The sequence below is a fragment of the Pieris napi genome, chromosome 15 (assembly GCF_905475465.1).
Source record: "Pieris napi chromosome 15, ilPieNapi1.2, whole genome shotgun sequence".
Taxonomy (NCBI): Eukaryota; Metazoa; Arthropoda; class Insecta; order Lepidoptera; family Pieridae; genus Pieris; species Pieris napi.
In genome coordinates, this window is record NC_062248.1 from 1,882,390 (window position 1) to 1,896,527 (window position 14,138).

Sequence of the window (14,138 nt, forward strand, 5' to 3'; positions counted from 1 at the left end):
CAAGAAAAGAGCGTACCTATTCTTAAAAGGCCGGCAACGCACTCGCGAGCCCTCTGGCACTGAGAGTGTCCATGGGCGGCGGTATCACTTAACATCAGGTGAGCCTCCTGCCCGTTTGCCGCCCGTTCTATAAAAAAAAAAAAATAAAAATAAAAAAATAAAAATAAAAAAAAAAAATTACGAGGTTTTATAATAAATTCTCGTTTTTTTCAATATAAAAGTTTTTGAAACATAATTTTTACGTCTGTTTGAAAATATTATAATATATACATAACGAATTTATATCCAACACACTAAAAATTATTTACAATATTCTTAACCTAAATAATTAAAAATTTATAAAAATAAAATTAAAAAAAAATAATTTCATCAGTCTACTAAGAGTATCTACTCCAAAGGAACGAAAATCAAAGCTTAAGGAAAGACAACAAGTATATATTAGGTGTATACTTGTTGAATAAGGCAGTGAAATAAAGAAACAACAGTCTGCGAATGCAAATATGTCGTAAACTGAAACATACTTCAGCTGATACTTCATCCAAATCACTTAACGCTCAACGCATAATATTCCTTATTTATATAACAATATAGCATAATTTTAAACGTAACACAATTTTCGCATGAGTAAAATTTAATTAATGTCGCTACAATACAATCATAGAGCTGTGAAATTATCATTAACAATTATCACAAGTTCATTTTATGCTTTACAAATATGTTAAAAGCAAATGTTTAGAATCTTGTTATAAGAACTGCCAGGTCTAATCTATATATATATATAATGAAAATGGTCTTCGTTTGAGGCTCAATCACGCCTAAACCACTGATCGTATCGACATGAAACTACCACCATTCGATGCGAAATTTTTCCTAGATGGTTTATGGCTATTTATTTATTAAACTCGTTCCTTCATTTTTTGAAGTTGTACTTCTTTAGGCGCGTTATGAAAAATTGATGAGAGTGAAATTTTACGATGCGCGCGCACCTGTGACACAAAATAGGGAGTGTGATATAGCGTGCGCGAGCGAGATGGGAATAAGACAATCTACAAGTAAAAAGAAATAGAATATGCGTGAAGCTAACTTCACGCATATTCTATTTCTTAGCTTAGCAGCTTAACAAGAATTTTGAATGAACATGACATCTGACATGACAATGACATTTACCTTTTAAACAAATAAAGGATTTTTAATTATTGTTGCAAATTAAAACTTAAAAGATTATATACCTAGTTATTTTCATTATACAAGTGCGAATTTTATATGTGCGTCTGAATTATAATCAGAAGTAATTTAAATTGAATATTTAAATCAATACTAATTAATATTATTTTACGACCCTATATATCAATAATTGAGAACAAAGATTTAAGCATTCGACTAATAAGGAGAAAATGAAGGCTTGGAGCGATAAAACAGAGAAGTAAACATTTTAATAAGTCCCTGCATCTCATAAATGGCCACATTATTTAATCAAAACATTTTTCAGATTTTAGTTAGCAAATATAAGGACAAGAGACAAAAAACAATTGATGAATCAGTGGAAGTGCACTAAATTGAATACAAAAAAAGAGTTGTCATCTTATCGCCGTGAAACATCAAAAACTGGAGGTGGAACAAAGCCACCATCACAATGGACATGGCAGAGATGATACCGCAACGGTTTGAAGTAGATTTCAATGAATTTGATTGTGATGGTATCGAGGTAGGAATGTTAATTATAAATATGATGTATGGTGATGTTCAAGGTTCAACCTCTCAAGCATAGGCACATACTTTATTCCCCTACAGGGTAGTTAGAGATATTGTAATACCTCAAAACATCCATGTTGCACTTGTAGTACCTAAACTCTGTCCAGCCAGAAGTGAGCCTATTCCCACTTATAATGGACAGTGGGTATAATACACCTTAACACCTGAGTGCGAACCACTCACCATGATACTTAAATTAATAGATGTTATTTATACAAAATTAAACTAATATTACAATATCTATAGTAATATAGTTCCTCTCAACGCCTGTATTATCAACAAACTTAAATCTGACCACTCTGGTCAATTGTTTGAATTTGAAATACTACAATGTAAAGATCAAAAAAAGAAAATATGCACAATTCCTATAACAGAAGATCGGTTAGACAGATTTAGGAAAAATTTGATATTTAAAATGCCATTTTTGCGTAGTAACCAATGCCCTAATAATTTATATAGCACATTCTTTGATTCATTTATTGGTGAATTCAAAAATGTGTTCACTCCAAAGACTTTTTTGGTCTCGGAGAAACCTACCTTTTGTGACTGGGCAACTCCGGAGCTACACAAAAAAAGGCTAAAATTGTATGAGTTGTATGATGAAAAACAGTATAATGACAGTGAAGAATTTAAAACTTATGTTAGGATATTCTCAAAAAGTTTTAGGCAAGAGTGTAGAATCGCCAAGGCGAAACACTTAAGTCTTAGAATAAACAACAGCTCTGATAAGATAAAGGCTACTTGGAAAATTATAAACGAGGAGACTGGAAGAACCTCCAAAAAGGATACTGAATTTAAAGTGAACATAAACGGCAAAGTAATTAGTTCCGACCTCGAAGTAGCCTCTGCATCAGCCGCCCTTTTATTATTGAAAAAGAATGTTCCTGTATGCAATCATAAGTTTGTATTTAGCCGCATTAGCTGCAATGACATTATAAAAACATTTAAACAGCTAAAAATAAAAAAAACTAAAGATCTTTGGGGTGTATCTGTTTTCATTTTACAATCAGTAATCAATACTATCAGTTCAGAGTTGGCTATAATATTTAATGAATGTATAGATTGTGGAGTCTTTCCAGACCAGATGAAGATAAGTAAAATCACACCGTTATTCAAAACGGGCAGCACTTCGGACCCCACAAATTTTAGACCCATATCTGTGCTGCCGGCTTTGAATAAAATCTTTGAAAAAATCATTCTTGAACAATTATTGATACATTTTAATAATAATAAAATTATGCATAGCCAGCAGTATGGTTTTACAAGAGGTCGCTCCACAGCAGATGCTGGCATTCAATTAATTTCCGAGATTTTAAATGCTTGGGAAAATTCTCATGATGCCATTGGAGTTTTTTGCGACTTATCAAAGGCTTTTGACTGTGTCCATCAAATCCTAATCAAGAAACTTCAACACTATGGCATTGGCGAAAAAGCGCTAAATCTTGTGGAATCATACCTGAGCGATAGAATTCAAAAGGTAAATGTAAATGGAGCTATATCACAGGGATCCTCTGTTACTATGGGAGTACCGCAAGGCTCCATACTTGGTCCCTTCTTATTCCTCGTCTATATAAATGACCTGCCATTTCTTGTAAAGGAGCTTCACGAGATAGTACTGTTTGCTGATGACACTTCGCTTTTATTTAAAGTGAAACGACAAAATCCATCACTTGATAACGTAAACAGTGCCATCTCCAGTGTAGTTCACTGGTTTAATACAAATAATCTTAAGTTAAACGAAAAGAAGACAAAATGTGTTAAATTTGTAACTACAAATGTAAAAAGTAGTCATTCTCAAATAATAATTAAAGACGAGGAAATAGACTTTGTTGATAATGCGGTGTTCTTGGGAATTACTTTAGATAGTAAACTCCAGTGGGGCCGACACATAGAAGGTCTTTCGAATAGGCTAAGTTCCGCAGCGTTCGCAGTAAAAAAGATACGCGATCTTACGAATGAGAACACAGCAAAGCTTGTTTATATCAGCTATTTTCATAGTATTATGTCATATGGTGTTATTTTGTGGGGTAATGCAGCTGACATTAAATCGATATTTGTGGTGCAAAAGCGGGCTATAAGAGCGATCTGTGGGTTGTCCCCACGGGAGTCGGTCCGAAGCAAATTTAAGGAATTACATATTTTGACTCTGGCAAGTCAATACATTTATGAGAATATTTTGTATGTGCGGAAAAATATAGATATCTTTAAGAAGAATAGTAGCTTCCATAATTATAGTACTCGTAATAAAGACAAAATTAGCGCACCAACAAGAAGGCTGCATAAAACGAGTAATTCTTTCCAAGGCAATTGTATACGTTTTTTCAACAAAATCCCTAGTGAGATACAAGCGTTGTCAATAAATAAATTTAAATCGTACATTAAAGTAAAACTGCTTGCTAAGGCTTATTATAATATAAATGAATATTTAAACGATCCTAGTGCTTGGATATGAGTTGCTCCAGTATGTATTATAGGTAACACGACTGAATCTCTCGGCTGCATTTCCAGACTCCGGGGCGATCGTCAACATCCACGACTGTTTTAATGTAAAGTGGGAACAAACCGTGATCCATGTGGTATCCAATTATTTCAGTATTATTATTATTTTCTTATGTAGCCAAGTCCACATTTCAAGGATCGTCATGCTCGCTTAAATGTCATTGCTTGTGGCGGCGTCCATGCGTCGGGTTGTCTCTCTCCCTAAAATATGGCGAAGGGGCCGATGGCTGGCCATGCGTCATACTCGTGAACGGGTGCTACTTGTGGTGACTGGTCGTACTTGAATTCGTGTATGCGGTGATGTTAATTATTTCGACTATGTGTTTGCGTGTTGTTCCCACGAGAATGTAAGTGCGTGCTCCTATTTCACCATGCCTCCTGCTGATAGGGGACAAGTCTTTGTTTTTATTTATGTTATTATTATTAATTACTTAAAATGTCATGTGGAACATGGTGTAATGGTTGCAGCTCCTCACAAACGTTGTGTAAAAAAAAAAAAACATGGCGATTAAAAAGAGTGGCGGAGAGTTTATTGCCAGTTCTTCTCTTCCGTTCTACGCCCTTGATTTGAGAACTGGCAGTAAATGTAAAATTAGAAGCATTAATATTTATTTCTTTAATGACGAATCACAAGTGTACATTGTGTTACCTACGTGAATAAATGATTTTTGAATTTGAATTTGAATATATATTTCAGGATATTACAAATAAAATCATTTTGGAAACAATTGATATCCCAAAAGGAAATAAAGCCAACAATGACAAGGTAATAAATCAGTTTTGACATAACTTGAATACTAGAAAAGCCAGACAAAGGTGTGCACAACAGTGACAACATAACTTAACAATTTCATTATTTTGTAGGATTAAAGAAAGGTTAAAGAAAATCATGTCAAACTGAACAACAAGAATCCCCTAACAACTCCAAAGAAACCTACAAGGAAGACACCGGTATTATATTTAAATTATCTCTATCTCTAAATAGAATAAAAGAAAGTTGCTATCCAGGTCTGTAGCATGTGCTACAAATTATATTATTAACACATTTCTATAATTATATTAATATAAATATGTTAAAAAATTTATAATATGAATTATAAAAAAAATTTAAGTATGCATCGGCAGAGCTTAGATTAATATTCCCTTATTTGTTGCAGAAAGCAAGTAGTAGTTTAAGTTTTGGAGAAGCCTTGTAGATGCACAACCAAGTAATCATTAATTTAAAATTACAAACCGAAATTATGTTGAAGACATTAGTCACTTAAAAACAAATAGTATAATAAAATAAAAATGTTTAAAGATAAATAGTGTTTTATTTGTTTAAATAACTTAATTGTTAAAACAAACTAAATTAAGAACTATCAAAGTTAAAAGTTTTCATCAATAAATATGGCTCTCACTGCTGCTCCACGCAGTGTATTTTGAGATGAGGGTACTGTTGGTAGTGAGGGCAGGGTCTCTTCATCATCATCAAAGATAGGTTCCTCTTTTAAATCAATTGCTATATTGTACAATACTGCCAAAGCTACAACATACATCTTAGTGTTTGGAAGAGATGTTCTAAATATATAATAATAACAATAGAATTTATGTTACACTTAATGTAAGAGAATAATAATAAATATTTATTTATTTAATTTTTCAAATGTAAACTGAACTTTATTGACTTTAATGACTCCTTTTCCAGTCTTTGATTATTTAATTGTAATTAATTATTTGCATGCAATCAAAAACTCTTTTAATAATGCCAAAGAAGTATAACTTCTTACGCGCGTACAAAAGTACACGCACCTTATTTTTTTATTGCTGTTTTACTTTTATGAAAATTTATCCATACGGACTTAACCGCGGAAACATTCGGGGAGGCTTCCTAGAACCTCTAAACGTCAACATCTGTTAAAAACTCGATTTTCGAAATATTTCAATTTTCTTAGCGGGAAGTTAAAAAGAAGAATAATAAAAATATGAAAAAAAATAAAATAATGAAACATAAAATTTAATAATAAGTACAAAAATAGAGGAATAAAGGGTAATATGAACAACGCATGGGCCAATCATAGTATTAATTTGAGACAGAGGTGCGAAGATCTGATTGGCTGATGATTTCGGCCGAGGTGATCATTTCATTCCAAGAAGTCGAAACAGCCACGTCGCCACAATAATAGAAAAGACTGCTGGAGCCCACGAACATAGGCTCCACTATCACGTGAATAGCCTGAGAAGTAAGAAGATTGAAAAGGACAAAACCGTTTGAACTAGTGAATTAGGGTTAGTGCACGTTAGTATTAAGTGCTACACTAAAGAAAAAAATAGTGCAGAAAAAAATAGAACACAAGAATAGAGTGTCTTCCCCTTAATAGAGACTGTAAGTAGTGTTTGGACACTTTCTTATATTAAATATATTTATAGTAAATTAGGTTAGACTTAAATTACTTAGTCTTAAGTTAGGCTAGATCGTAATGTTCAAAGATGTCTTAGTAAAGAAACATGTATAAAAAAGACTCCATAACACATTCTTATGTTATTTTCATGATATCAAATCAAATAAAAAATGAATTATAAATTTTATTCATAACTTTCAAAAACACTTCAGTTCAATTAGTCAAGTTTTAATTACGATAAAGTTTAAAATTAAATTTTGATCCACAATGTTTTAACTTAAATTCCATATTATCAAAATAACGCTGGTTTATAAATTCTAGTAACCACGATTACCAAGTAATTAATTGGTACTCGGAACTCGTCAATATTCAAGTTCTTCAGACTTGGAAATATACAGAGAAGATAAAAAGAAAAATCAGAACTTTTCATAGGGGCATAGAACGGAGCATGGATTAGAAAAATGAATAAAATAAGACTCGTTACCAAAGCTACTGATGCCCTAAAATATACTCTAAAGCTTAAATGGAGATGGGCAGGGCATGTAGCAAGACTATCTGATGATCGACGGACCATAAGGGCGACCCGGTGGGGAGGCCCTATTGGGAAATGAAACAGAGGAAGACCGCTCACGAGAAAGTCAAGAGTCAAAAATCATTTATTCATGTACACGTATGAACATCAAAATACGAAAAAAAAGAGCGGATAACATTACTAAATATGGAGGAGGCTTTTACCCTAAAAGGGGCCATACAAAAACTAGACAACTAAAAAATTAAAAATAAATCTTACTTAATTTTGTTTAAAACTCATACTAACTTTACTAATACTAATTTCTAAGGAATGTAAACTAACCAATTGTTGTATGGATTATTAAAGCTTTAATAATAATAATAACATTACTAAAACAGCTGGGTCGAGCTGGATGCAACTCATCCAATTCACGAAGATACCTGGAGATCCTAAGAAGAGGTCTTCAGTTGCGGAAGGGTTCTTGCAAAATAATTAGCACATAGATATAAAGGGTTTTTCAACAAGAACTTTGTTTTCTAAAACAAAATAAAACAAAGAATTTAGAGGAAAATGAATAAAATTTTTATTGTATTACAAAGAGAAAAGTTTGGCAATTATGAATGAAAAATGATATCTGGCAAATGTCCACCACGACCACGCTGACAGATGTTGATTCTTTCATCAAAATTTTTAATCACTTTTTGGCAAAATGGAGGGTCTATTTCGTTAATGACATCACGGATTTTGAGTTTTAAGGCTGCAATCGATTCGATTGGCTCCGTATAGACTCTGTCTTTAACATAGCCCCACAAAAAATAATCCAGTGGTGTTAAATCACACGATCTGACTGGCCACTTAACAGCTGAATTTCGCGAAATTATGCGCTCAGGAAATTTGGTTTGCAATAAATTGATCGTTTCATTGGCTGTGTGACATGTGGCACCGTCCTGTTGAAACCACATTTCAGTGATATCCATGTCATCAATAATAGGCCAAAATTTAGTGGTTAACATCTCGCGATACCGTGATCCATTGACTGTTACCGCATTTCGAGCCTCATCTTCGAAAAAAAACGGCCCAATCACGCCTCCAGACCACATAGTGCACCACACAGTAACACGTTGAGTATGCAAAGCCTTCTCAATAATTGCTTTAGGATTTTCAGAAGCCCAAATGCGACAATTTTGCTTGTTGACGTACCCTGACAAATGAAAATGGGCTTCGTCTGAAAAAATGATTTTTTCAGAAAAACCAGCAGGTTGTTCCTGAATGAACTGAGCGAATCTGCGGCGATTTGAATGGTCGATCAGCTTTAATTCCTGCACCAGTTGAATTTTGTAAGGCTTCAAAGCCAAATCCTTTCGCAAAATTCGCCATGTTGTGCTTTTGGATAACCCCAATTGTTGAGAACGTCGTGAAATTGACAAATTTTGATCTTCTTCAACACTGTGGCTCACGGCGGCGATGTTTTCTGTTGAACGACCCGGTCGAACACGTGTTGGTGTTGGCACATTTTGTACCGAGCCTGTCGACTCAAATTTCGCGACCAAATTCTTAACAGCGGTCTCAGAAGGACGATTATGCTGGCCGAAAATATCACGAATTTTACGAAATGTAACTTTAACAGAACCACCATTTTTATAGTGGATTTGAATTATTTTAATGCGATTTTCGAGCGAAATTGAATTCATTGTAATAATTGCCAAAGCACCTGCTACGAATACCGCCAAAAACTAAATGTCAAAACTATCACGTTCTCGGTGTTGCCACAATTGAAAAACAAACTTCTTGTTGAAATACCCTATAGAAGAAAATTAAAATATATATATGTACACAGTTTCTGTTACAATACATAAGACCGTAACGTAGATCTGTATTAGACATTAATTTTTACATTTTTTTATACGTTGTATTGAAAGACGTGTCATATATAACATCAATATTTAACTGTAAAAATCCAACAGAAATTCGAAATGTTTATGTTCAATAAAACGATCGTTTACTAGATGATAAAATGTTCAAAATTGAGTTGAGAAGCGCATTTTGAAGAATATTACTCAATTACACGTTTAACCGCGATCTATAAAACCCTGTAAGACAATAGAAAATTATGGTTGTACACACATTTAGAGATAGCTTCAAAGGGTTTTAATTATTATTTTCATTAAACATAAACTTATCAAACACATTATTTACATTTTATGTTAATCCTTTGGCTGCGTATTTTAATAACACATGATCAAGACCTGCTTCGTCTTAATTATGAAAGCTTCCTTTTTCGGTTCATCAATCACTCCAGTTTAGGCATATCGTATGTAAACTACACGCAAGATCAAGCAGTAAGTTTAGAAGAATTAATGGCAATCAAATATTTACGGCGTTGGAAAAAAGAAACATAACTTATTTTTAAACAAAATTGACATAAATGTTTCATATTTGACTGTTAGTTTTACTTTAGTTGTTATTAACTATAAAAAAATATGAGCCGTCACGGGACGCCTGGCAGATGTGAAAAATTTACATTATTTTGTAAAAGTAATATGAAAAGCAGAAAAGAACAGATCGTGATAGGAACTAAATATGTCATAATGATAAAATAAAATATTACGATTTTTTTCCAGATAACGATGACTATTTACTGAATAAACATTTATTTTCATTAAATACAATCATTTACGAATTTATTTTATATCGTGACTACTTAATTCGTTTAATCAGTGACTTCGAAATACACACACCGTACACACTACTGCACATAGACTGTATATATATATAACTATATATAGCGTGGCGACGTGTCGCCACGGTAGAAATCGGTTTAACATGCGGTTATAGATGTTTCACATCAAAAATCAATGACGGTACAACCTGTGCCTCAAATTTCTGTAAGTGTTTATTGATATTTCTTTACTTGATATGCAAGTAGTATCATCCTTCTGTGCCTGACACGCTGTCAGTTTTTCTTCAAGGTACGAGGAAGTGTAACACACATAAAGAAACATTACTCATCATCACTGATGCTCGTCCGATAGCGTTGGAAACCGGCATCTTTCAGTAAAACAGACATAGAAATGTTTCTACTTACAAGTCGCATAAAGATGTATAATCTAGTATGTACATACATCCGAAAGTGCAACGACCTTTATTATTAATAGGGATCGCAAACTTTAACTGTTTGTGACAAAACATTTAATTTTTATTACAAAATTCCGGGTAATATAGTGACTTTTAAACTTCTAAACGATCTCAGTTGGCGATATTTCGTCCAACTTCGCTACGAACTTGGCAAGTTTGTGATATGACGTAAATTCCGTTAGAATCCTTAGTTTTCGTTGTTCATGATTGTTTGAAATTTTTCCTCAACAATAGTCTAATAATAATTCTAAACTAATATTGAGGAATATATGAATGCTTACAGTGGAGGATCATGTTATAAATATACAAAATATATCTAAATTCGTCTTGTAATCGTTTCAGTATCGATATACATACAAAAAGGTTGTTATGAACTTTAATTAAAGCAACCAGTAACTTTTTAGGTAATTAACATTATAGAGTTAACTATCTGTGAAGAATTAAATCAAGCAACAAAATAAAGTTTTCGGTGCTTTTCTGACTCCAAAATCTAATATTCTTATGTTCATTTTAAATTCATATAAAAAACGTATCATAATAATAGTCATAACTTGGCAACAATCAATAGATGACGAATGTCCGACGAAATCAATTTTATTCTTAAGATATTTTCATAAACTAGTGTTTTAATCTGAAAATAATACCTGAATCGGTCCGTAAGTCTTAATTATTATATGGATTGTCAAAAAGCCTTGGACTCGTTTAATTATAATATTTTTTATTACCAATAAAGAACGATATAACATTCATCAAAGGGTTCAAGTTATAACTTTGAAGTCACATTTTAATTGTATGTTCATTACTATGGCATTCCCTTAGACTTTAGGAATCGCGTATGTACTGATTAAAATTATGTATACTTAGAATTTAGGAATCGCGTATGAACTGTTAATGAATAAAATTATATGGTACAATGCAAACGACATTAAAAATAAATCGGTAGCATCTTTACATCTGGGCCTCAGTTTTCTGTATCTGTTTGATGCTCATTTGTCAATCTATTAGGCAAGTGCCTGATAACTAAATTAATATTTTTTTAATTAACTTTATTATTATTATTAAGTAATTTACTTACTTTACTGACAGGAAAAAGAATTAAAATATTGCCATTATCAATGGCTATTGATTATTATTGATTCTATTATCCATTTTATGTAGCATGCTATGAAAGCTATGATAGCACTTTCATGGTAAAAACTTTATTATTATGAAATAAAATGTAAATACATACCTATATCATACATATGTATGATAGATAAGTAAGTTTAAGGTATGTGTATACGTATATACGTATACACATACCTTAAACTTACTTTAATAAATTAAGTTTTACCAGTCAAAGTCCAGCTTCAAAATCTAAACTACATTGAATAACCTACAAATAACTGAGCGTGAACTGTATCGCAAGATTAAATTCTCAATGTTTTTACATAAATCTCCTTTATCTACGGAATTTATTCATTAGTCTTCTTTTAAACTATGACTCATGCAAAAAATATTATAAAGTAGTGATTTATTACAATATAATAATACAATAAATATAGACCTAGTTGTAAGTACAATATAGCAATTGTATAGACGGAGCTTTCGCGCGCATTGAGTTTTGTAGCGTCTTGTCGCACGCACGTCCGTAGCTCTGCGGTCTCACGAAGTTATATCGACTTGAGAGCTTTTGTGTTTGAACTTTGTGTGTAATTGATATGACTTTAGTATAGTGTATTTTTTTCTTATTAGGTAAGTTTAATTAAATTTACTTTTAAATGCATTGTCTAATTTAATTTGCGATAAAGTAGTGTAAAAATTTCGTTATTACCATACACATTTATTATTTTATATATATTTCCTTTTTAATTTTAAGGAATTCTAATTGCATGTTGGACTATTGTATTGGCTTAGTCAGATGTGGATGTTTTATGATATATTATATGATATTAATAAGAAATAAACAGTAATGTGCTTAATTCATTTATTATATAAAATATTTTACAATCGTATGAAAAATTATAACGAACAACTGAAAATTCTTAATCGCATGTATTTAAATTCCTAACTTCTCATTGTGAATGATTTGTCTCTGTATTAAAATGTAAACTTAAGTTAACTGTTAGATGCAAACAATTATTTGTTTAAGACCAAATTATGTCAAAAATATCAAAATTTATTAAATAATTAAATAATATCGAGAGGAAAAACATTTTATTCTAAAACGTGTCATACTTTTAATTAATGTTGCGTTAGACGATTTTGTGTCACTTGGAATGACACGTTGTACACTCATTTACATAGTAACACTTCTCGAACATACATATATACAGTCATAGAAAAAGCTTCTTTATAATATCATATTTACTTGCAATATCTGAAATTATGGTTGAAAAATATTTTCATTTTAGTTTTTCGTTCGATGTTTTGATTAACTTTTGTTCGGAGTTTTGAAATCTTGGGTGTACGCAGAGCTTTATAGTGTCGTTACTGGAATTAGATGGAATTGAAACCAAAGTCAGTGCTACACATATATTTATTCCTACAAAGGAAAGTTTTATATACGTATATTTCATACATTGTGCTTTGATTGTATATAATAAAGTGGTCAAACATAATCAAATAAATTTTCACATTGCTCGTCAGTAACGGTTGATCACTACATAGTACTCATTTGTTTCTGCAATTAATTTAAACTTTTATAGGGTTAAATAAGGATTTTCACATAAATATAAAATTTGAAATAGGAAATCTTTTCCGATATTTGTTTTAAATATAACACTGGCATGAAACAATGGGGTCCCTATTTATGCTCGTACCTTAAAGTCCTTAAGGACTCTTCGACCAATAGGTGCCTTGAGCTTGTTGCTTTATACCTTAAGACGTCACGGATGCTATAATTTTGTTAAATGCCAGCAACGCACTCGCGAGCGCTCTGGTATTGAGAGTGTCCATGGGCGGCGGTATCACTTGACATCAGGTGAGACTCCTGCCCGTTTGCCCCCTGTTCTATAAAAAAAATATTGGGGTAAATAGAAAATTTACCAATACTAACCTAAGACTGAATTTTTACTAACCCATTTACTCGTAATAAGTTCTGGATCAATTATCTGGAATAAATTAGTATTTTTATAAAAAAATAATCGGCCATATCGTTTTCGAGCGATTGCTCCTAGGCAACTAATGTGATTAAAAAAAATTTAGAAGATGAATAGACCAGATTAGGGAAACGGTGGTATATGGGAGAAAGTGGACATGTGGGGGTCTGACACATGGGGGTGGAACCGCTTGCACCTATTTAGAAAATTCATGGCATTTTTGATGTTTTTAAACATGTAATAAATAAAACTTATTGTCATACATTGATTGATTAGCCTTTATTGCTGACACCCAGTACAATGTTATAACAATTATTTAAGTTACATAAAAAAACACTTAATTCTAACACATAAATAAAACTTGATCTAATACATCATATGACCCGTTTTTGGTAATCAGCGTGTCCTGTGACACGTAGCCCTCTTCCAGCTGTTTCCATTCTTTTCTGTTATTAGCTCTTCTTGTCCAAGTTGTGCCTCCTATTATCTTAATATCGTCTGCCCATCTCTTGCTCGGTCTTCCTCTTTTCCTTTTTCCATCACGTGGTTGCCATTCTGTAATTATTTTTGGCCATTTCAACCTGCTATCTCTCGTCATGTGCCCAGTCCAGCGCCATTTCAACTGCCTTATTTTCTTTATAATGTCTTCTACTTTGGTCGTTGATCTGATCTCTTCTGCTCTTTTTCGATGTCTCAGTGTTACACCCACCATGCTTCTTTCCATTCCTCTTTGGCATGTTCTCAACTTTAGAAGATGTTTCTGAGATAAAGCCCAAGTCT

General features: G+C 32.5%; 1 protein-coding gene across 1 annotated transcript in view; it reads left to right on the forward strand.

Annotated features, from left to right (window-relative positions):
- The first annotated feature begins 11,890 nt into the window (after positions 1–11,890).
- Positions 11,891–14,138, forward strand: part of LOC125056763 (cardioacceleratory peptide receptor-like) — a 56,390-nt gene continuing 54,142 nt past the window's right edge. The window contains exon 1 of the mRNA XM_047660043.1: positions 11,891–12,012. The gene's annotated coding sequence lies outside the window, so the exon portion shown is untranslated. The remainder of the gene's footprint in view (positions 12,013–14,138) is intronic.